The sequence below is a fragment of the Puma concolor genome, chromosome E3, assembly GCF_028749965.1.
Source record: "Puma concolor isolate L17-30 chromosome E3, mPumCon1.1.hap2, whole genome shotgun sequence".
In the NCBI taxonomy this organism is placed as follows: Eukaryota; Metazoa; Chordata; class Mammalia; order Carnivora; family Felidae; genus Puma; species Puma concolor.
In genome coordinates, this window is record NC_141682.1 from 19,478,670 (window position 1) to 19,494,451 (window position 15,782).

At 52.0% G+C, this 15,782-nt stretch overlaps 1 long non-coding RNA gene across 4 annotated transcripts in view; it reads right to left on the bottom strand.

The window, feature by feature from the left end:
- Positions 1-14,587, bottom strand: part of LOC147573021 (uncharacterized) — a 43,760-nt gene extending 29,173 nt beyond the window's left edge. Inside the window, exon 1 of one of the 4 annotated variants that reach the window (XR_015245555.1) lies at positions 14,351-14,587. This is a non-coding gene — a long non-coding RNA (uncharacterized LOC147573021). Of the gene's footprint in view, positions 1-2,283; positions 2,306-14,350 lie in introns of those variants that run through there. The other 3 variants (XR_015245556.1, XR_015245554.1, XR_015245557.1) reach the window with 3 other exon arrangements.
- Between the last annotated feature and the right edge of the window lie 1,195 nt (positions 14,588-15,782).

Genomic DNA, 15,782 nt, shown 5'->3' on the forward strand with positions numbered 1-15,782 from the left:
AGTCCTTCATCATTCTTGACGTGGAAAAAATACAAACTTATGCAGGGAATCAACAGGAGTAAAGCCAAAGCTTCCCCAGGAAACAGTGTTGGCTATGGGAGCAGAAATTCCCACACCCCTAAGAGCTCCGTAACAGCTGCTGCTTCCACTGGCATCTAGCAATAAAGATTTTCAAACAGAGTCAAAGGTCAGGGCCAGAATTACCATCCTACCACGAATCACTATTTACTCTATCCAGCTTTCATGTTCCCATTCTTGGGCTCACACCACCAGAGCGAGCTGGTAAGAACTAGATGTGTGCTGGATTGACAAATGTTTATGGAGAATCGACCCTATGACAGGAGCCACAGCAGAGCTGGCCAAGGAAACAGAAAGATGGCAAAGACTCTCAAGGCGTTCAGTCTAATGGAGAATACTTACAAGTAAACAGGCGTTGCATTATAGAAAAGCAGGTGCTACGTGGACGTATGTAAGTGGCCAGGAGAGGGACTCCCGATCCACGTTGGAGCATCAGAGAAGGTCTTTTAGAGGCAGTGACCTTTGTCTGGACACCTAAAGAATGAGTAGGAGGCAGGTATACGGCAGGTGAGGCCAAAGGAGCTTTGCAGACTTCCAGGTAGAGGCTAAGAGGGTAGAAGGTTCGGCGGCCTCTGGCAACCGAAAGGAGGCACATACGGCTGTAATTCGGAAGTGTGAAGAGAGAAGCTGCTACAGAGGAAGCCGGAGCCAAAGAGACCCTGAGTGGCTTGATAGCTTGAAAAGTCTCACAACTTTGTGCAAAAAGAGCAAACACCCCTTTCCTCATGAGATGTACAAACTGGCCAGAATGACAATGTGACAGATGTGCCTTCATAGTCACTAAATACTGATTTCACAATGCATGTTACTGAGAATGCCGGGGGGGGGGGGTTGGGGGTGGGGGGAGACAAAAGTCCTAAGGAGTTATCTTGTAACTCATTCACAGATGCCTGCTTGAAGCTACGGGCCCCATGACTATTCCGTCTGCCTTCCCCTTGGCACTCGTTATTTCTATCATTTTCCTACAAATGACAGAAAAGTAGGCACCGCTAGGCTGTAGGGACAGGGATCCACTCTGGAAACAGGATAAGTGCACACGGAGATAACAGGCTGGGGGTAGCAACGAAATTGAACAAAACTAAGCAAAACGTTGGGGGGGGGGACGAAAGTGTAAAAAGCAAATATAGAAAGCTCAAGGGGAGGTAAAAGTATTTTCAGACACACACAGAAAAGAAGTGTCCCCACGTGCTCTGGCCAAACCAAATGCCCCCTTTTACTCAACTGTTGAAAACAAAGAAGAAGAAAAAGCGATGAAAAAGTCACACTTTCATAGCCCTTCTCGGAAGGAACAGTCAGCAGGGACAGGACAGCTCACTGCCCTGAAAGACCTTGAAAGATTTACCCCAGATGACACAGCACACCATAATCAACCTCCAGAGGCTCTCAAAACCACTACAAACTCCGGTCTCTTCTGTCATTTCATCATCCATCGTTTCCTGTCAAGCATTAAAGCCATACCAGAGAAACCTGGAGAAGGATTTGCTCCCCAATCCAAAGTGAGAAAAGCTGTTTTGACAGCCCCCCCTCTTTTTGTTTTTCCATTTGCCCAAGGCCTTTCCACAATTCTTTCCTCCCGCTTCCAAATGTCTACAGGTCAAGAACTTGAGCAGTCGGGTCCATAGGGGCCACGGTTGGGAGAGGGCACACCCTCCAAAGTCCCTCCAAGGGAGTCCTGAGTCTCCCGAAGCGGCTCCGATGGGCTCTGATCGCCCCTTCCTTATTTACTGCCATCAGGCACTTGGAGGTGGACGGTCGGTCGGCAGCGGCCGGGCGACCCGGAAAGGCTGAGAATGCCGCCCCCCAGAGCACCGCGCCCGCCCGGCCTCGGGCACACCAGTTAGCCGAGTTTCCGCCCAAGGCCAAGCCCCGGGAGGGGGGGGAGGCCCGGGGAAAGCTTGGGTCCAGACCCCAGAGGACGACGCTCAGCGGGGCCGGGACAAAAGGCGGCGGGGACCCGCGCGGGGGGCATCCCTGGAGGCCGGCCCGCCCCGTTCCCGGGTGCTCGGGCGGCAGCCCTGAGCTGGCCGCCTGGCCGCGGCGTGGCACAGCCCTCGTCCCTGGCCCGAGGCGGACACGGCGTGGAGCGGGCGGCCGGGCACGAGCACGGGGCCCGCGGGGCAGCGGACCCGCCCCGGCCCGGGCGACGACCCCGACCCCTGATCCCCGGCCCGCGCGCTCCCGTCCGGCCCCGCACGGCTCACTCACCTGCCCACGGTCTGCTTGGAGAGCTGCTTCATGTGCTTGAAGGGCAACGGCAGCGGCGGCCCGCGGGGCTCGCGCCTGGCGCGGCTACATCGCTTCCAGCCGAGGTGGCAGCGGCTGCGGCGTCAGCGGCGGAGGCTGCTGCGGCTGCTCCTGTGGCGGCTGCGCCTGCTGCTGCGGCGGTGGCGGCTGCTGCGGCGGCGGCTGCGCGGCTGCGCCTGCTGCGGCGGCAGCGGCGGCTGCTGCTATGGCGGCTGCTGCCACGGCGGCTGCGCCGGCTGCGGCCGCTACTGCGGCGGCTGAGCGACGGCTGCGGCAGCAGCGGCGACCGCGGCGGCGGTGGCGGCAGCTGCTGCTCCCAGGTCGGAGCCCCGCCCTCGCCGCGTCACTTCCAGTGGCGCCGCCCGCCGGGGGGCGCGTGGGGCCAGGCTGGCAGACGATCGCCAGGCTTGGGCGCGGCGCGCGGCCTGGCCCCCGCCGCCCGAGCCCCCTCCGCCCACCCCCCCCAACCCAGGCCGCTCCCTGGAGCGCGCGGAGCCCCGCGTCCCGGCCCCGGCTAGGCCGGGCACCGGTGGGAGGGGGCGGCGGTTCGTGATCTCGCGGTTCCTGAGTTTTAGCTCCGCGCTGGGCTCTGTGCTGACGGCTCGGAGTCTGGAGCCTGCTTCGGATTCTGTGTCCCCCTCTCTCTCCGCCCCACCCCTACCTGTGCTCTCTCTCTCACTTTCAAAAATGAACAAACGTAAAAAAAAAATTAGGGGCGCCTGGGTGGCTCCGTCGGTTGAGCGTCCAACTTGGGCTCAGGTCATGATCTGGCAGTTTGTGAGTTTGAGCCCCGCGTCCGGCTCCGCGCAGACAGCTGGAAGCCTGGAGCCAGCTTCAGTCCCGTGTCTCCCTCTCTCTCTCCGCCCCTTCCCCGCCCATGTGCTGTCTCTGTCTCTCAAAAATGAATACACGTTAAAAGAAAATTGTTTTTAAGTTAAAAACACAGTGGCCCATCCCCCAGCCAAAATCCCAAAGGGAACCAGGTCCTGCCAGGGAACTTGCCTGCTCCTCGCAATCACCCAACGCTGTGCTTCTGCGGAGCCACCCCTCCGGCAGCAGCGGGTCTGACTCCCTCCCGCTGCCACAGGGCCCCTCCTGAAGTGGATCACCTAAGGAGAAGCGAGCTAAGCCTGCCCCTCCTGCCCCCGTGCACCTTGCCCACCCACCCCAGCTCATAGGCCAGATCCCCAGCACCACAAGCCTGGCAGTGTGCAAGTAGCCCAGATTGGCCACGCCACCCCACAGTGAATCCCGCCCCTAGGAGAGGGGAAGAGAAGGCACACACCAGTCCGACTGCAGCCCCAGCGGTGGGCTGGGGGCAGACATCGGGTCTGACTGCGGCTCCACCCACCAACTCCAGTTATACACCACAGCACAGGGGAAGTGCCCTGCAGGTCCGCACCACTCCAGGGACTATCCAAAATGACCCAACAGAAGAATTCCCCTTAGAAGAATCTCCAGGAAATAATAACAGCTAATGAACTCATCAAAAGGATTTAAGTAATATAACAGAAAGGGAATTTAGAATAATAGTCATAAAATTAATCGCTGGGCTTGAAAACAGTATAGAGGACAGCAGAGAATCTCTTACTACAGAGATCAAGGGACTAAGGAACAGTCAGGAGGAGCTGAGAAACGCTTTAAACGAAATGCAAAACGAAATGGAAACGACGACGGCTCGGATTGAAGAGGCAGAGGAGAGAATAGGTGAACTAGAATAGAAGATAACGTTATGGAAAAAGAGGAAGCTGAGAAAAAGAGAGACAAAAAAATCCAGGAGTAGGAGGGGAAAATTAGAGAACTAAGTGATACACTAAAAAGAAATAATACACGCATAATTGGTATCCCAGAGGAGGAAGAGAGAGGGAAAGGTGCCGAAGGGATACTTGAAGAAATAATAGCTGAGAACTTCCCTGAACTGGGGAAGGAAAAAGGCACTGAAATCCAAGAGGCGCAGAGAACTCCCTTCAGACGTAACTTGAATCGATCTTCTGCACGACGTATCATAGTGAAACTGGCAAAATACAAGGATAAGGAGAAAAGTCTGAAAGCAGCAAGGGGTAAACGTGCCCTCACATAGAAAGGGAGAACTAGAAGACTCGTGACTGATCTCTCTTTTGAAACTTGGCAGGCCAGAAAGGATTGGCACGAGATCTTTAATGTGCTGAACAGAAAAAAATACGCAGCCGAGAATCCTTTATCCAGCAAGTCTGTCATTTAGAATAGAAGGAGAGATAAAGGTCTTCCCAAACAAACAAAAACTGAAGGAATTTGTCACCACTAAACCAGCCCTACAAGAGATCCTAAGGGGGATCCTGTGAGACAAAGTAGCAGAGACAGCACTACAAGCATAAAACATACAGACATCCCAATGACTCTAAACCCGTATCTTTCTATAATCACACTGACTGTAAATGGATTAAATTCGCCAACCAAAAGACACAGGGTATCCGAATGGATAAAAAAACAAGACCCATCTATTTGCTGTCTACAAGAGACTCATTTTAGATCTGAGGACACCTTTAGATTGAGAGTGAGGGGATGGAGAACGATTTATCATGCTACTGGAAGCCAAAAGAAAGCTGGAGTAGCCATACTTATAGCAGACAAACTCGACTTTAAATTAAAGGCTGTAACAAGAGATGAAGAAGGGCATTACATAATGATTACAGGGTCTATCCACCAGGAAGAGCTAACAATTATAAACGTCTACGCGCCGAATACCGGAGCCCCCAGACATATAAAGCAATTACTCATAAACATAAGCAACCTTATCGATAAGAATGTGGTAACTGCAGGGGACTTTAACACTCCACTTACAGAAATGGATAGATCATCGGGACACGTGGTCAATAAAGAAACAAGGGCCCTGAATGACACATTGGATCAGATGGACTGGACAGATATATTTAGAACTCTGCATCCCAAAGCAACAGAATATACTTTCTTCTCGAGTGCACATGGAACATTCTCCACGATAGATCATATACTGGGTCACAAAACAGCCCTTCATAAGTATACAAGAATTGAAATTATACCATGCATACTTTCAGACCACAATGCGATGAAGCTTGAAATCAACCACAGGAAAAAGTCTGGAAAACCTCCAAAAGCATGGAGGTTAAACAACACCCTACTAAAGAATGAGTGGGTCAACCAGGCAATTAGAAAAGAAATTAAAAAGTATATGTAAACAAACGAAAATGAAAATACAACAATCCAAACGCTTTGGGATGCAGCGAAGGCAGCCCTGAGAGGAAAACACATTGCAATCCAGGCCTATCTCAAGAAACAAGAAAAATCCCAAATACAAAATCCAACAGCACACCTAAAGGAAATAGAAGCAGAACACCAAAGGCGGCCTCAACCCAGCAGAAGAAGAGAAATAATAAAGAGCAGAGCAGAAATAAACAATATAGAATCTAAAAAAACAGTAGAGCAGATCAACGAAACCAAGAGTTGGTTTTTTGAAAAACATTAACAAAGTTGACAAACCTCTAGCCAGGCTTCTCAAAAAGAAAAGGGAGATGACCCAAATAGATAAAATCATGAATGAAAATGGAATTATTACAACCAATCCCTCAGAGATACAAACAATTATCAGGGAATACTAGGCAAAATTATATGCCAACAAACTGGACCACCTGCAAGAAATGGACAAATTCCTAAGCACCCACACTCTTCCAAAACTCAATCAGGAGGAAATAGAAAGCTTGAACAGACCCCATAACCAGTGAAGAAACTGAATCGGTTATCAAAAATCTCCCAACAAATAAGAGTCCAGGACCAGATGGCTTCCCAGGGGAGTTCTACCAGACGTTGAAAGCAGAGATAATACCTATCCTTCTCAAGCTATTCCAAGAAGTAGAAAGGGAAGGAAAACTTCCAGACTCATTCTATGAAGCCAGTATTCCTTTGATTCCTAAACCAGACAGAGACCCGGTAAGAAAAGAGAACTACAGGCCAATATCCCTGATGAATATGGATGCAAAAATTCTCAATAAGATACTAGCAAATCGAATTCAACGGCATAGAAAAAGAACGATTCACCAAGATCAAGTGGGATTCCTTCCTGGGATGCAGGGCTGGTTCAACATTCGCAAATCAATCAACGTGATACATCACATTAATAAAAGAAAAGATAAGAACCATATGATCCTGTCAATCGATGCAGAAAAGGCCTTTGACCAAATCCAGCACCCTTTCTTAATAAAAACCCTTAAGAAAGTCGGGATAGAAGGAACATACTTAAACATCATAAAAGCCATTTATGAAAAGCCCACAGCTAACATCATCCTCAATGGGGAAAAACTGAGAGCTTTTTCCCTGAGATCAGGAACACGACAGGGATGCCCACTCTCACCGCTGTTGTTTAACACAGTGTTGGAAGTGCTAGCATCAGCAATCAGACAACAAAAGGAAATCAAAGGCATCAAAACTGGCAAAGATGAAGTCAAGCTTTCGCTTTTTGCAGATGACATGATATTATACGCGGAAAATCCGATAGGCTCCACCAAAAGTCTGCTACAACTGATACATGAATTCAGCAGAGTTGCGGGATACAAAATCAATGTACAGAAATCAGTTGCATTCTTATACACTAACAATGAAGCAACAGAAAGACAAATAAAGAAACTGATCCCATTCACAATTGCACCAAGAAGCATAAAATACCTAGGGATAAAGCTAACCAAAGATGTAAAAGATCTGTATGCTGAAAACTATAGAAAGCTTATGAAGGTAATTGAAGAAGATATAAAGAAATGGAAAGACATTCCCTGCTCATGGATTGGAAGAATAAATATTGTCAAAATGTCAATACTAGCCAAAGCTATCTACACATTCAATGCAATCCCAATCAAAATCGCACCAGCATTCTTCTCGAAACTAGAACAAGCAATTCTAAACTTCATATGGAACCACAAAAGGCCCCGAATAGCCAAAGTCATTTTGAAGAAGGCCAAAGCAGGAGGCATCACAATCCCAGACTTTAGCCTCTACTACAGAGCTGCCATCATTAAGACAGCATGGTATTGGCACAAAAACAGACACATAGACCAATGGAATAGAATAGAAACCCCAGAACTAGACCCACAAACGTATGGCCAACTAATCTTTGACAAAGCAGAAAGAACATCCAATGGAAAAAAGACAGTCTCGTTAACAAACGGTGCTGGGAGAACTGGACAGCAACATGCAGAAGGCTGAAACTAGACCCCTTTCTCACACCATTCCCAAAAATAAACTCAAAATGCATAAAGGACCTGAATGTGAGACAGGAAACCATCAAAACCCTAGAGGAGGAAGCAGGAAAAGATCTCTCTGACCTCAGCCGTAGCAATCTCTTACTCGACACATCCCCAAAGGCAAGGGAATTAAAAGCAAAAATGAATTACTGGGACCTTATGAAGATAAAAAGCTTCTGCACAGCAAAGGAAACAACCAACAAAACTAAAAGGCAACCAACGGAATGGGAGAAGATATTTGCAAATGACACATCGGACAAAGGGCTAGCTAGCATCCAAAATCTATGAAGAGCTCATCGAACTCCACACCCGAAAAACAAATAACCCAGTGAAGAAATGAGCAGAAAACATGGATAGACACTTCTCTAAAGAAGATATGCGGACGGCCAACAGGCACATGAAAAGATGCTCAACGTCGCTCCTCATCAGGGAAATACAAATCAGAACCACACTCAGATATCACCTCACGCCAGTCAGAGTGGCCAAAACGAACAAATCAGGAGACTATAGATGCTGGAGAGGACGTGGAGAAACGGGAACCCTCTTGCACTGTCGGTGGGAATGCAAATCGGTGCAGCCACTCTGGAAAGCGGTGTGGAGGTTCCTCAGAAAATGAAAAATAGACCTACCGTATGACCCAGCAATAGCACTGCTAGGAATTGACCCAAGGGAAACAGGAGTACTGATGCATAGGGGCACTTGTACCCCAATGTTTATAGCAGCACTCTCAACAATAGCCAAATGATGGAAAGAGCCTAAATGTCCATCAACTGATGAATGGATAAAGAAATTGTGGTTTATGTACACAATGGAGTACTACGTGGCAATGAGAAAGAACGAACTATGGCCCTTTGTAGCAACGTGGATGGAACTGGAGAGTGTGATGCTAAGTGAAATAAGCCATACAGAGAAAGACAGATACCATATGGTTTCACTCTTATGTGGATCCTGAGAAACTTAACAGATACCCATGGGGGAGGGGAAGGAAAAAAAAAAGAGGTTAGAGTGGGAGAGAGCCAAAGCATAAAAGACTCTTAAAAACTGAGAACAAACTGAGGGTTGATGGGGGATGGGAGGGAGGGGAGGGTGGGTGATGGGTATTGAGGAGGGCACCTTTTGGGATGAGCACTGGGTGTTGTCGGGAAACCAATTTGAAAATAAATTTCATATATTGAAAAAAAACTTTAACATCAGTGTTATCTAAGTGTTTTCAAAATTAAACACCATGCCACATTCTATGTGAAGTACTTACCAATTATTCTCTCTAGTGGCGGACCAACAATGGAGCAGTGAGAGTGGTTTGTCCAGGGGTACAAAAGAACGCTACATTGTCTATAGAAAGTTTATAAGCAAGAATACAATCAATTCAACACTGAAAAAAAAAAAAAACAGTGGCTACTTCTTTTGTCTGCAATAATTTTTTTATGTTTATTTTTCTTGTTTGAGAGTGAAAATGGGGGAGGGGCAGAGAGAGAGAGAGAGACAGAGAGGGAGAAAGAGGACCTGAAGCAGGTTCTGCGCTGACAGAGGCGGGGCTTGGACTCAAGAGCTGAGAGGTCACGAGCCACAAGATCACAAGGCACGAGACCACAACCTGAGCCAAAGTCAGATGCTTACACTGACCGAGCCACCAAGGCACCCCAAAACAGTGGTTACTTCTGACCAGGGTGGACATTGGTGGGCTTGGAGGCTGTGGCCAAAGGAAGACATACACGTACATTTGTCTCTATGGGAGGAGAGTATTCTCCAACCGCTTTGTTTGGGTGGAGGCCCGCTCAGTGTGGTCTGGTTTACAAGTAACAGCATAAATGGGCTGAAGTAAAATTTATCAACAAGGAATATGTTGCCTCCAGAACCCCCAAAATACGGAAAGATTTGAGACTTGTACGTCCTCAACAAACGTGTCCAACAAATGTCCTCACGGTAGGATGTCAGACATGCGAGGTCATACCTGTGCTCCCGGTAAGTTAAGGTCCCGCCTGCAAAGATGACATGTGATAGCAGAAGGGTTTGGGTGCCCTGTGCATAACAAGGTAAAACATGTCCCCTTCAAGGTCAAGGGAAAGCTGGCCGAGAGGACATTGAAATCGGCGCTGAACAGAACCTATTAGCCAAATCTAGAAGAAACAGCAAACGATTTACCGTCTTTAAATCTGTTGGGATCCCAGGTGTTTTAAGGGTAGCAGGGTTTATACGGATAGAACTATAACGGAAAACAGTGGCTACTTATGGGGCACCTGGCTGGCTCAGTCGGTTGGGCGTCCCACTTCGGCTCGGGTCACGATCTCGCGGTCCCGCGAGTTCGAGCCCGGCGACGGGCCCTGTGCTGACGGCTCAGAGCCTGGAGCCCGTTTCGGGTTCTGTGTCTCCCTCTCTCTGACCCTCCCCGTCCATGCTCAGTCTCTCTCTGTCTCAAAAATCAATAAACGTAAAAAAAAAAAAGAAATTAATAAAAAAGAAATAAAACCTGGAAACGTCTGAATTCCAAAACTCATCTGGCCCCTAGGGTTTTGGAAAAAGGACCGGGGGCCTGCTTTACTTTTGACATCCACATTTAAGACAATAGACACACACGGCAGGTAGGAGTGTAATAATATTTGTACGTGGATCTATACTTGGATTGATTACGATGGCATCTGCCTACATTTGAGGAACAGAAACAGAATCATAAAGGCCAAACATCTCCAGTCCGACAAGACTGCCTGGTGTGCATACTGACTCTGGGACCCTACACCATATACCCATGTCCAATCTCAGGGGCAGGGGGCTGCCGCCGACACACTGGGAACCACGACCACAGACATTGTTTCCTCTTGGAATAACATGCTGCCTTCACGTGTAAAACCAACGCCATAAGGCCACACGTGAGCACATCTGTTTAGGGTTCATCTTGGTTCAGTGAACCGTGGGCTTTCTTCACTCACCTATAAACAACCCTGTTTGATTTCACAGTAGGTAATACAGTGGATGACCACGCCACGGATGCTCGGATTCAGAGGTCGTGGGGAGAACACATTCCTCTCCTCCTCTGCTCTATGCAGAGGCTGGACGGGATCCACTCAGACTGAAGCGAACCAAGCACAGCCACCTCCTCTGGAAAAGGCAGAGGAAGTCAGGGCGTGGAATAGGTGGGGGGGGGGGGAGAATGTTACCGCTGATAGAGCGAGGACACGGTTTGCAACGCCGAACACAGAAAGGGCCGTCTCGCGGAAGGGAGACAGATGCGTCTTGGCACCAGAGGACTCCCCTGGGACTCACGGGCAGAGATGCCTTGGATTCACGTTGCCCCTAACTGAACGGGCTACCTCGCAAGGTAGAGACTCTGCTGCTCCTGGAGAAGGTCGTTAGAGACCCGTGAGCAGGGAGGGGTCCGCAAGGAACGAACCACAGCAGGAAAAGCCAGGTAGGGACCCAGGCACACTGGACGGTCGATGCCCCACCCAGACGGGACAGCACCTACGCAGCTGCAGCTACGACGACGTGTACTCGCACAAGGGCGCGATGCCGCGATGCCAGGCTTTGCGAGGTCTTGCAAGATTTGAGAAGAACCTGGAAGTCCAGGTTTCCATGTGAGAACTCCCAAGTGTTCAGTATGGCCCAATGATTGTCATCAAGACTTCCACACGTAAGAAACAGACCAAACAGAACACATCTTCACCCTGCAGGCAAACATCACCCATCTTGAGTTTTCACGATTCACATACCCAGAATCTCAAAGGAGTCGACCAGGCTTTCCCAACCTCACCACTCTTGACATTTGGGACCAGATAATTCTGTGCGGCGAGGCTGTCCTGGGCGGTGTAGGCTGGTCAGCAGCAGCCCCGGCCTGTGTCGCCAGATGCCAGGAGCACCCCACGCCTGAGCCAAGTCAGGACAAAAACAAAAACGTCTCCGGCCATTGCCAAATGTCCCCCAGGGGGCCATCCCTGGCGGGAGCCCCTGGACTAGAGCAACATCCAACTCTCAGCTTCCAGGATTCTGTGGAAGCGTCGTCACACAGAATTCTAACACGGGGTTTCTTAAAGAAAGAGTTGCCTGGGTGAAGTAAGGACTTCTCCCTGCTTTGCAGGCAGAACCCTGGTTTCTGATGAACGGCAGCGCTCTTATTAACTAGCCCGATGACCTCTTTGGGTCCTCACTTCCTCATCATTAAACCAGGAATAAATAACATCACCTCTGGGACTTGCCGTGGAGAAGGCAGCGAGAGACTTGACTCAAAAGCATCTAGCCCAGCAAGTCAGCAAGCACCAAAGACATTTCATCCAAAGGAACCCTTCCCTGGCGGGCAGCCGGCCCAGTGTCTACAGTCGGAAACACACGGGGTCCAGCGTCACACCCCGGGCCCCAAGTCCTGCCTCGGCCACTCGCTGGCTGGGCAGACAACGGCAGGTCATTTTTCCTCTCTCTAAGCCAGAAATGATAACAAGCACCAGTAGGTGAGACCAGGCCAGGTGGTTCGGTACAGCGCTTGGTAAATCAAACCAGGAGAGAAGTAGTGATGATGGCTACTCTCGGATCTCTGAAACGTTTCTGTAAAGGAAAGGACGAGCTCGTCGACACATCCGAGAACTGAGAAGGTAGTAATGGGAGGGTGGGGCGCAGGAGGAAAAAGAGAAAAATCATCACAGGAATCTTCACCTCCCCAACCTTTTACACAAGCAACTGCCCACTGGTGACCCACAGACCGAATCTGGCCACAGATGTGTTTTGTTTAGTCCCACTCAGGGCCCTGGTGGTCGTTTTCAATTGGCATTAAATGCCACCTCATCTTCATGAAAATCCAGAAGGATTTAGGCCTTTCTCAACAACTCCAAAGGTCGGGCCCGACAGCGGGCCCATAGTCTCACGCGGCCCTTTGGTAAGACAGGCGCCGTCGGGTCCCCCACGGCCCTCACCCGGTCGAAGTCGCTCTTGTTTTCTTCTTATTAGCCCGGCCCCCTGAGGCTTGGAGTTTGCAACCCTGACTTACCTAAAGGCTACTATCCAGGAGAACATTCAGGCCTCCAGGGAGAGCTTCCATCTTGGCAGAAGCTGACATCCAAAGAGACACTCCCTTCCAGAGCCTCACCCGCGTAGTCAACTCTGTTAGGTCCCCAGATGCCTGTCCTCCTGGACTCATCGACCTCACAACCAAATGCGCAAGTTCCTCACCTTGGTGCACCCCTTCCTCCACACCCTCCACGCCAACTGCCATCCACAGCTACCGGATTCTCTGCGTCAGGGATTTCCAAAAAGCTCTTTCTTTCCTTTTAGCAGGACTAGAAAAGACCACACTTCCTGCCTCCTGCTGGTAAGAACACCCCGGTTATCTTGCACCAGAACGACAATGTGACAGATGTGTCTTGATAGTCACTAAATACTGGTTTCACCAATGCATGTTACTGGGAATGCCAAGGGGGTGGGGGGGGGTGGAGACACAAAACTTCTAAGGAGCTATTTTGTAACTCATTCACAGATGCCTGCTTGAAGCTTTGGACCCCACGACTATTCCGTCTGCCTTCCCCTTGGCACTCGTTATTTCTATCATTTTCCTACAAATGACAGAAAAGTAGGCACCGCTAGGCTGTAGGGACAGGGATCCACTCTGGAAACAGGATAAGTGCACACGGAGATAACAGGCTGGGGGTAGCAACGAAATTGAACAAAACTAAGCAAAAAGTTGGGGGCGGGGGGAACAAAACTGTAAAAAGCAAATATAGAAAGCTCCAGGGTAAGTAAAAGTATTTTCAGACACACACAGAAAAGAAGTGTCCCCACGTGCTCTGGCCAAACCAAACGCCCCCTTTTACTCAACTGTGGAAAACAAAGAAGAAAAAGCGATGAAACAGTCACACTTTCATACCCCTTCTCGGAAGAAACAGTCAGCGGGGACAGGACAGCTCACTGCCCTGAAAGACCTTGAAAGATTTACCCCAGATGACACAGCACACCATAATCAACCTCCAGAGGCTCTCAAAACCACTACAAACTCTGGTCTCTTCTGTCATTTCATCATCCACCGTTTCTGTCAAGCATTAAAGCCATACCAGAGAAACCTGGAGAAGAATTTGCTCCCCAATCCAAAGTGAGAAAAGCTGTTTGGAAAGCCCCCCCTCTTTTTGTTTTTCCATTTGCCCAAGGCCTTTCCACAATTCTTTCCTCCCGCTTCCAAATGTCTACAGGTCAAGAACTTGAGCAGTCGGGTCCATAGGGGCCACGGTTGGGAGACGGCACACCCTCCAAAGTCCCTCCAAGGGAGTCCTGAGTCTCCCGAAGCGGCTCCGATGGGCTCTGATCGCCCCTTCCTTATTTACTGCCATCAGGCACTTGGAGGTGGACGGTCGGTCGGCAGCGGCCGGGCGACCCGGAAAGGCTGAGAATGCCGCCCCCCAGAGCACCGCGCCCGCCCGGCCTCGGGCACACCAGTTAGCCGAGTTTCTGCCCAAGGCCAAGCCCCGGGAGAGGGGGGGAGGCCCGGGGAAAGCTTGGGTCCAGACCCCAGAGGACGACGCTCAGCGGGGCCGGGACAATGGGCGGCGGGGACCCGCGCGGGGGGCGTCCCGGGAGGCCGGCCCGCCCCGCTGTGCCCGGGGACTCGGGCGGCGGCCCCGAGCTGGCCGCCTGGCCGCTGCGTCGCACAGCCCTCGTCCCTGGCCCGCAGAGGACCCGGCGCGGAGCGGGCGGGCGGCCGGGCCGGAGCGCGGGGCCCCGCGGGGCAGCGGGCCCGCCCCGGCCCGGGCCACGACCCCGACCCCCGGTCCCCGACACGCGCGCTCCCGGCCGGCCCGGTACGGCTCACTCACCTGCCCACGGTCTGGTTGGCGAGCTGCTTCGTGCGGTTCAAGAGCAGCGGCAGCTGCGGCCCGCGGGGCTCGGGCCTGGCGCGGCTACATCGCTTCCAGGCCGAGGCCGCGGCGGCGGCTGCTGCTGCGCCTCCTGCGGCTGCGGCGGCGGCTCTGGCTGCGCAGGCTGTGGTTGCTACTGCGGCTGCTGCGGCGGCTGCGACTGCTACTGCGGCTGCGGTGGCGGCTGAGCGGAGGCGGCGGCTGAGCGGAGGCGGCGGCTGAGCGGAGGCGGCGGCTGCGCCGGCTGCGACTGCGGCTGCGGTGCGGCTGTACTGCGGCGGCGGCGGCGGCGGCGACTGCTACTGCGGCGGGTGCGGCGGCTGATGCTGCTGCGCCGGCTGCGGCTGCTACTGCGGCTGCTGCGGGGACTGAGCGGCGGCGGCGGCTGCGGCTGCTGCGGCGGCTGAGCGGCGTCTGTGGCGGCGGCGGCGGCGGCGGCTGCGCTGGCTGCGGCTGCTACTGCGGCTGCTGCGGGGACTGAGCGGCGTCGGCGGTTGCGGCTGCTACGGCGGCTGAGCGGCGTCTGCGGCGGCGGCGTCTGCGGCGGCGGCGTCTGCGGCGGCGGCGTCTGCGGCGGCGGCTGCTGCTCCAGGGCCGGGCCGGAGCCCCGCCCTCGCCGCGTCACTTCCATTGGCGTCGCCCGCCGGGGACCGCGCGGGGCCGGGCTGGCAGAGGAGCGCCAGGCTCGGGCGCCGCGCGCCGCCTGGCCCCCGCCCCCCAGCCCTGGCCGCTTCGCCGAGCGCACCGAGTCCCGCTCCCGGCGCCGCCGCGGTCCCGACTCCCGCCCCGGCTAGGCCGCGCACCGGTGGGACTGGGCGGCGGTTCGTGATCTCGCAGTGCCTGAGTTTTAGCTGGCGGTGGGCTCTGTGCTGACGGCTCGGAGCCTGGAGCCTTCCTTGGATTCTGTGTCCCCCTTCTCTCCGCCCCACCCCTGCTTGTGCTGTCTCTCATACAAACACACTACTTACAAACAAACTACAAACACACTGCTTACCTAGAAAATGTTTTAGAAGGCCAGTATAAAATATATGTAACGAATGTCTTCGGTAAGTGTAATAATGAAACACAGGTGAACCACCCCAACTTGAGAAATTATTGAAGGGCCTAAGTAACCCTTCCCTTCCAGTGTTGTATCCTCTCCACTCTCTAAAGGTCACAAGTGTGGTGATTCCTGTCTCCCTCCCTCCCCCCGCCATTCCTTTATTTTTCTGTAGAGTGTTTTATCATATATATATATATATATATATATATATGTATCTCTTAACATCCGTTTTGCTTGGTTTGGACTTTATAAAAGTGTTACATCCCTTCTTTCACTGAATATTATGTCCTTAGATTCAGCCATTGACCCTTGTAACTGGCAGCTCTGGTGCATTTACACTGCAACATA